This window comes from Panthera tigris, chromosome B2 (assembly GCF_018350195.1).
Source record: "Panthera tigris isolate Pti1 chromosome B2, P.tigris_Pti1_mat1.1, whole genome shotgun sequence".
Classification (NCBI taxonomy): Eukaryota; Metazoa; Chordata; class Mammalia; order Carnivora; family Felidae; genus Panthera; species Panthera tigris.
In genome coordinates, this window is record NC_056664.1 from 93,754,358 (window position 1) to 93,762,835 (window position 8,478).

General features: G+C 50.2%; 1 pseudogene; it reads left to right on the plus strand.

The window, feature by feature from the left end:
• Positions 1-1,849: 1,849 nt before the first annotated feature.
• LOC102958648 lies at positions 1,850-7,175 on the plus strand (annotated as a pseudogene).
• The last annotated feature ends 1,303 nt before the right edge of the window (positions 7,176-8,478 follow it).

The following is an 8,478-nucleotide window of genomic DNA, read 5'->3' on the forward strand; positions in this document are numbered from 1 at the left end:
GAAAAAGAAAAAAAAGTGGCACCCATTTTCCATTTTTAAAATGTAAGTATTTTTATCACTTCCAAGTATAACATTTAAATATATTGAGAGCTTTTCTCTGAATAATGGTGCTGGATTCTCCATAGTGTATTTCCCACACCATTCTCCTTGAATGTCACATTGCCCAGGAAGCTTCCTTAAGAGAGCCTTACTTCCAGAAGATACCAATCCCTAAAACTTGAGCTGAACAGGAGAATAAATGCTTGATTTTAAAGCATTTTTTCAAGTTCTAGATGAATAGAAGGGACAACTCCCAGGACTAACATAAAGTATCTTTGAAGATCCAAATTAATAAATGACTGATTAATCAAGAATCAAAGCTTAAGAAGGGAAGAAAGTTCACAGACATGGCTTCTTAATACCTATCTGGTTCAAAACAGTCAATATTTATATTAAAAGGCTAAAGCTAATAATATTTTTCCTGTCTGTATCAGTCTTAAAATACATCAAATCTACAATATCCTAGAATTCCTCCAACTAAATTCTTCAGCAACATCTATCTCCAATCCACAACATGAGGAGAAATATAGCAGGATACAAAAAAAACTAAAAGAGCAGGGTCTCTCACCTTAACAGAGTTTTAAATTCACTACTGCCATTTTAAAATTTGAATATTTCCTATAAACATACAGATTAATGGTTTTGTTTTTTTTTTTAATTGTAGGATCCAACATCACTGGGCCTTCATTGCAGTCTGGCAATAACTGCTTGGCAATGAGTGGCTACTGCTTAATCCATTGGTTAGACTATCTCCAAAATCCTTCCAGGAACAAAAATCTGAGTGCCTAAATAAGACTGTAGTTACTTTATTGTTAAACTTTTCATTCAAGTAGCATTAACAAGGTGCCTACGTGTCTCAGTTGGCTAAGTGTTTAGCTCTTAAGCTACTCTTTCTCTCTGCTCCTCCCCCATGCTCTCTCTCTCTCCTGCCCTCTCTAAAATTAAAAAAAAAAAAAATTAACAGCATTATCAAAATAGAATTCATAAGTGTGAATCTCAGAACACTTCTTTGATGTGAAAGTGAATTTCAGAATTATGATTCTTAAAAATGACAGGGAGGTTCCTCTTGTACTAAATAAAGCAGGACTGCCTTACCATGGCAGCAACACATTATCAGTAAAGTAAAACTAACCTATCCCATGATGGTCTAATCCCGACTCTCCCTCCCTATTAATGAATGAATAATTCACCAATGCTTGGTGAATTCTACTTCACAATGATAGGAAGAGACAATTTCAAAGGATCATAAAGCAACATTGTTATGAACGTTTGGCCACCACAAGCCAGTTATCCTTGTGGTAACTCTTCTGACACCTCCTACTTAAAACTTACCAAGATATCAGAAGGATCATGAGGGCCTGTTTTCACAATGTGTATTCACACTGAAAATCAAGATCAAGGGAGCATTTGTCCTTCTGCTCCATGGAAGCTCACCTTCCTGAGCTCACCTTAGGACACCTGCATTACGGTTTGACAGGTATATCACCCCAGGCCTGTATGGAAGCTTGCCAGCCCCCACTGGTAATGTGCTTGTTGAACAAGATTTGAGAAGGATGGCCCACTCAGCATACTCAATTATGTTGAAGAAGGCTAAGGCACCATCTTCATCCAGACTCCCAACCTTGAACTGCAGCCTCCTGAAGACCTCTTCCAGGACCTCAGATGTCTTCCAGTCAAGGTAATGAATCTCACTCTTAAAGCTCTGCATACACCACCCCTGGACCAGAGAAAGGAGGTTCCAGGGGCAAGGAAGAAAGACAGGTGGAGCTAACCAAGGTGGACTATGGTCTAGGGCCAGGCCAGGGCTGCCATGAAAGAGGAGGCTGCCCAGCACATCATGATCACAGGACCTGACATAGAGACTGACAACTACACCAGGCACAACCTGACTGGCCACAGCCCCATCCAGCTGTACCCCTCTGTGCCCCAGGCTGAGCTTAGAGAGACATGGGGCCCACTTCATCACGGAACAGTGTTCTATGCATGTGTGTGCCCTTATCACCATAATCATATGGAGCATCACCTACCACAGCTGGCTGGCCTTCATGCCTTTGTGCTGATGCTCTGGGCTTGCCTCATCTGGACGATGTGCAGCTGCCATCAGCTGGCCATGCTCTGATCACCTTCCATCCTGCTCTACAGGCTGGCACTATGTGGGCTACCCTACATGTGGGTCATGGAGGAGTGTCCCGAGCTCACCACGACCCTGGCCCTGTCAGCCTGGCCATCTGGAGCTAGAGAACACCTGCCACCTCTGCTTAAACCTTGGTGCCATGGCGCTGCACATTCTTACCTTCTGGCTCCTGCTACACCTGATGTATCAAAAGGTAGCTGCTAGGGGTGCCAGGGTAGCTCAGTCGTTTAAGTGTCTGATTTTGTCTCAGGTCATTATCTCACAGTTAATCAGTCTGAACTCCACATCGGGCCCTGTGCTGTCAGTGTGGAGCCTGCTTCAGATCCCCTGTTCCCCTCTTCTCTCGGCCCTGCTCATGCTCTCTCTCTCTCTCAAAAATAAATAAACATTTAAAGAAGAAGGAGGAGGAGGAGAAGGATTGGGGAGAGGAAGGGTGTGGGGAGGGGAAGGGGAAGAGGGAGGAAGGGGAAAAAGCTGCTGAAGGTGAAGACCCCACTGCACTAATGGAAGTCACCACGGAAGACACAAAGTTTATGTAGATGCTGTTTCAGAGCCTGGGGGAGCCAATCACAGGTGTCTATGCCAAGTACTGGATCTACATGTCTGATGGCATGTTCATTGGTGTCAGCTTTGCCGGCTGCCCCATCATCTACAAGATCGTCTCTGTGTTCCCCTTCTTGCTCTGCCTCACCCTCGTCCACATCTACTATAGCCGGTAGCAGAAGTTGTTCAAAGCGTTCTGGTGGCTGGGTGTAGCCTACACCATGCTGGTGTTCATCGCTGTCTATACTTTCCAGTTACACAACTTCACCATATACTGGCACAACCTGATGGGCAATGAGCAGTTGGGGGACCTGAGCCTGGAGCAGCTCAGCATGTCCAAGTTCTTCTCCAGCATCTTCATCCCTGGCTTTTTCCTGCTCCCCTGCATCCTGCACAGCACTCCTTCCACCAGCCTTTTATGCAGCTCTTCAGTCTGAAGCATGTCCCCTGACCCGGCACCACCTCCTGTGCTGGGTTCACAGGCAGGGTGTGGTAAGTGGCACCCCACTGGTCCAGCAGCAGGAGGAGGAAGAATAGGTTTCTAAGGACAAGGGGCTGAGCACAGCTGGCTCCCACCAAGCCACACAAGTTCCAGAAGCAACAGCAAACAAATGGGGCCTTGTGGGCAAACAGCTGTTGGAGTTGGCCACTGGCTTCTGGGATGTCCTCACCGACATGCAGGTGTTCTTGTGATAACTGCTAAAGCTGCATATCTTCAAGCTGGTAGTCTTATACACTATCTGGATGGCCCCAAAGGAGGTGTTAATGATGAACCTTTCACTGGTTGTGCTGTGGGCCTTCATCCTGCCTTACCCCCACTTCTGGTCCATGGCTTCTTGCCAGTCTACTATCTGAATCGGCATCATCACCCTGTGCGAGACTGTCTATCGAGATCATCAACCCCATGAGTACTCCAGAAACTATACTGAACCCTTTCTCAATAGCACCAACTTTCAGAAGACAGAAGGAAAAAAAAAATCAGTTTTTGCTATACCAGAGGCCCATTAACCCTGCTAACTGGTTTGGGGGTGTGGAAGGGCTTCCCAAACCTGGGCTACATCCAGAAGCACCTACAGACCCTACTGCTGCTGGCATCTGAGGCCACCATGTACCAATGCCAGGAACATCACCATCCACAACACCTGCTGGCCCCTGCTGTCTATAAATGACAGCACTCCCCAGTGGCTGAGCCAGGACTTGCTCAGCTGCCTCAAGTTCTTCTTCTACAGACTTGGGCTGGGGATATTCCGGATGGCCGTGAATGTGTTTGGGCAGTGCAGGAATTTCATGATCATCCTGCATGGCCATCCTCACCCACCAGCACTCTGGTCAGTGCCTCTTCCTGGCACTCTTGTTGCTGCACCGGTACCTGCTGTACCTGGGCATTCTCCCCACCCTGTGCATAAACTACCTGTAGCACTGGGGCCAGGCCATCCTTGTGAACTCCACATGCAAGTGGGGTACCTGCCCAATTTATTCAGGGCCCCCAACTCTACCAACCTCATAAATGACTTCCTCCTGCTGCTCTGCACCTCCTGCCAAGCACACAGAGGGGTGGCCAGCATCAATACTGACCACCTGGAGCCTGTGGAGGGGAGCCTAACCCATGCCCAACTTCATCCCCTGAAGGTCCTACCTCAACATGATGAAGGTGGCCATCTTCTCATTCCTCTTCTGGTTGGCCTTAGTCAAGGGGGCTACTCACATCAGCATCTTCAAGCTGGGCTACGTACTAGCCTGCTTATACCTGCTGCTCTTCAGCACCAAGCTGCAGAAGAACACACGTGCCTGCCTCCTGCCATGGGACTGCCACATTCTCTATACACGGTCACCACCATCATCTCCAAGAACATGCTCTTGTTCCTGTCCTGTATGTTTGTGGAGAAAATGCAGAGCAACTTCTGCTGGGTCACCCAGCTTTTACTGAAGTCAAAGGTTACTATGACTCCAAGGAGACGCTGGGCAGGAACCAGGACTGCCTGCTGCCCGTGGAGGAGGCCAGGTCCTCTGCGACGGCCTCTGCTCCCTATTCTTGCTGCTGCAGCGCTGCCTCTTCCTCAGCCACCGCTTGGTGCACATCGAGGCCAAGGTCCACGCCACCCGCCCTGCAGGCCTCCAGGAGTTTCGCCCTCTACAATGTTGTCAACCTCAAAAGCATCCACCCGTGGCACAAAGCAAAGAAGTCCCTGGCACAACTGTGCCAAGCAGGAGAAGCACAGGCAGGACCCAGCGGGCGGTAGCCCGTCCCGAAACCAGGAGCCAGGGCCCGGCAGTCCAGGGGGCTTCTCCCTGCCGCAGAAACAGTGGAGGTGGCTGTGTCCAGACCGCCCCCAACCCGTCCACTTCCGCCCGGGACTACTTTCTTTTCGAGTCCGACAGTGAGGAGGGGAAGGAGGCCCAGTCCACGGACCCCAGGAGGGGGGCACAGAGCGCCCTTCAGATGGCACAGCAGGAGCGGGTGACCAACGTCCCGGCAGTGCTGAGGCGGCAGTGGCAGGGCCCGGCAGGACAACTGCCCGCGGGACGGCCTGCGCCCAGAGGCGCAGCCAGCGGAAGGCCTGGCGCAGCCACGTGACCCAGCGAGAGCTGAGCACGAGCCCCGTGGAGTTCCCGCGGGGAAGGAGGCCTGAGCCGAAGTCGCGGGCCGACGTACTAGTTGCACAGCTTCGCGCGGCACCACAGCGCCGAGAGCTACGTGCTGCGCGCCGGTGCCAACTCCACTCGCAGGATCTCCTTCGGGGGCGGAGAGACGCACCAACGCCTGCTGGACCAGCTGTAGGAGAGCAAAGCCCAGGCCACGCTGCCAGGCCCCTCAGAGGCCCGCGCTGCACCAAGCACAGCATCAGGTGAGCCGCTGAGCAGCACAACCGACGACACAAGCAGTCCCCTCAGCACCGGCTACAGTACCCTCAGCAGCAGCAGCAGCGAGGAGGAAGTGGTCCCGAGCGGGTCGGCTTCCTGTGTGACCGTGGGAGCTTCCAGCCCACACTGGCAGCCGGATGCGCATGGGCAGTGAACCTCTCCTCACCAGGCACCTGTGCGTCCCGGAGCTGGAGAAGGCCCAGCGGTTCGCGGTGGGGCAGGGCCAGGCACTGAGGCTGCTCTAGGCCACTTACCAGTGTATGGCCGCCCACTCGGAACTGCTCTGCTCCGTCCTCATCGTCCTCAACCACGTGGTCACCGCCTCAGCCACCTTCCTGGCGCCGCCGTGTTCATCTTCCTGTGGGCCATGCTGTCCATCCAGTGGCCAAACAAGCGCTTCTGGATGAAGGCCATTGTCCTCACAGTGTCACCAAAAACCTGTTCCAGTTTGGCTTCTTCCTCTGGAACAGCCACACAGTGATGCGGCGCTGAGAACAAGCCCTGCTTCGCTCCATGCATCCTGGGCCTGAAGAAGACTGACAGCTACATCACCTATGATCTGGTGCGCCTCGTGGCCCTTTTCCTCCACCTTCCCCAGATGTTGTGCTGTGGTCTGTGGGACCACAGGGAGGACCTCTTTGCTCCCCAAGAAGCATGACAGGAGCAGTGAAGAGAGGGGCTGAAGAGAAACCGGCACATCCAGACAGCCCTGCTGAGACCTCAGACGGAGGAGGGCCCCACAGGGAGCCATCGCCCCCACCAAGGAGGACATTCAGGCTGAAGTGAGGGACCGGCCTAGGGACAAGTTCCCAGTGAAGCTCAAGACCCCCAACACAAAGTTCTTTGGCCACATTTTAGGAGGGAGAGCCCAAAACCCAGAAGACCCTCAGGAGCAGGGGACAGGGGCTGCTCTGGGAGAGAGAAGGGGTGGAGTGGCCCCCAGGAGAAAGTGAGGGCAGCTGGGCTCCCCCTGCGGAGCTTCTTCTGTCTGTCCCTGGCCCAGAGCTATTGCTAACTCAGAGTGTATATCAGCAACAGGTGGCAGCTGGCCAGGCAGTCTGGCAGCTTGATGACCACCACTCAAGGAAGCCAGCAACCCCTGAGCCCACACTCTCCTTCCAACGCTGGACACTCATGTCATGGTAGTCATCCTCCTCTTTGGGCTGCAGCTCCTTCATAGGGTTGGCTTCAGGCCTCCTGGGTACACAGATGTAATTGGGGAAGCGGTTGGGGATGGCCTGTAAAGGGTACCCTCCAGCAAGCTGGCTAGCTGTCATTGCACAGTGCTGTTCCACAGTGTGATTCTCAGTATACTCCATGGAACTGCTTTTGGCCAGGTCTTTCTGGAAGTTCCAGGCTGTCTCTTCTCTGTGTGAGTAAAAGCATTGTTCCATCCAGTTTTTAGCTATGTTCCGTTTTCCTTCGTGACTCTGATACTAAGATGCAGTGGGCACAAGTATTTGGACTCTATACCAGTTGGCTCTCACTGTAATGTTCTTTTCTGTCCTCCGTGTAGTTGGAGTCCTCTCCTGGCATTGATTACTGGTACACAGTGTTCTGCTGGACAGAATGCTAATGGATACCTGGGTTGCTTTTGGGTGATCAAAATTGCCTAAGCTTAGATCATGATGGTTGCACAACTCCACAGATATATTAATAGATGACATGGCAACAGTGCTCTTTGTGGATAAAAGTTCACTACAAATTCACTAAAATTAAAACTCTGTATAACCAGTGCTTTCTGTAGCCTGGGTCCATGTAAGGATTATACCCTCCGGGGACTTAAATTCCCAAGAAAAGAGAAGCCCATCAAGCCAGGCTTCTCATGTCCTCCACTTTAAACATCCCAGTTAGCCTCCATATTCAAAGATCTCAAGAAGCCTAAACATAAAAGCAAGCTGTGATGCAAGGGATAGCGTATAGGAGACTTTCCTCTAACACTAGTTTCAATACTTTTCTTTGCTGATCCACCAGAGATAAGTTGGATGTCAGCTTAATATCATCTTGTCCTACAACTCATGCAGGCTGGGAATGTAATGTCAGGCATTAAGGGTAAATTTCACTAAAATCAGATATTCCATTCATTTAAAAAACATTTTTTAACGTTTATTTTTGAGAGACCGCATGAGCTGGGGAGGAGACAGAGAGAGAGAAAGTCACAGATTCTGAAGCAGGCTCCAAGCTCTGAGCTGTCAGCACAGAGCCTGATGCAGGGCTCGAACTCATGAACCATGAGATCATGACCTGAGCCGAAGTCGGATGCTTGACCAACTGAGCCACCCAGGTGCCCCTCCATTCATTTTTTAAAAGATGGTTTATGTTTTCGCATACTGCTACTTCAGCCATCTTGATAGTATTGTTTCTTCCATTAAATTCCTAGGTCTATTCAGAAAGGGGAAAGGGAGAGATGCCTATATCCCCAAATATTTTCCGTTCTTCATCCCAGAAGATGGATCCTTTTTACTCCCAAATCTAATGGTAGTGAATGTTGTATGAGTGTGGAGCAGAGTGGTACCTCAAACATTGTTACTGATTTAGCAGCACATTGGGCACAAGTAAAGTTGCTATTAAAAGCAATGTACTCTTCCCTCCCTCACATATGCCTGGGGTCACTTTTGTTTGGCATTTATGCGCTCCCTCACATTATTACAAAACTGTACCCCAGAGAATTGCTAACTCAGTTTTCTCTTTACATCACTACATTCGATGTATTTTTCACATCAAGGTGTTTCTATAGACTGGACAGAGTTAGAGTTCAGCTTTTTCTAGCCAAAGTGTTTAAATTTGACTAGACAGCAGCAATTGCTTTTTAATCAAAGCAAACTGATCTGTCAAAGGCAATCAACTCAGGGAAGTTATTCCGGGAGGATCCTAATAATCCCGATGTATCACACTGCCCT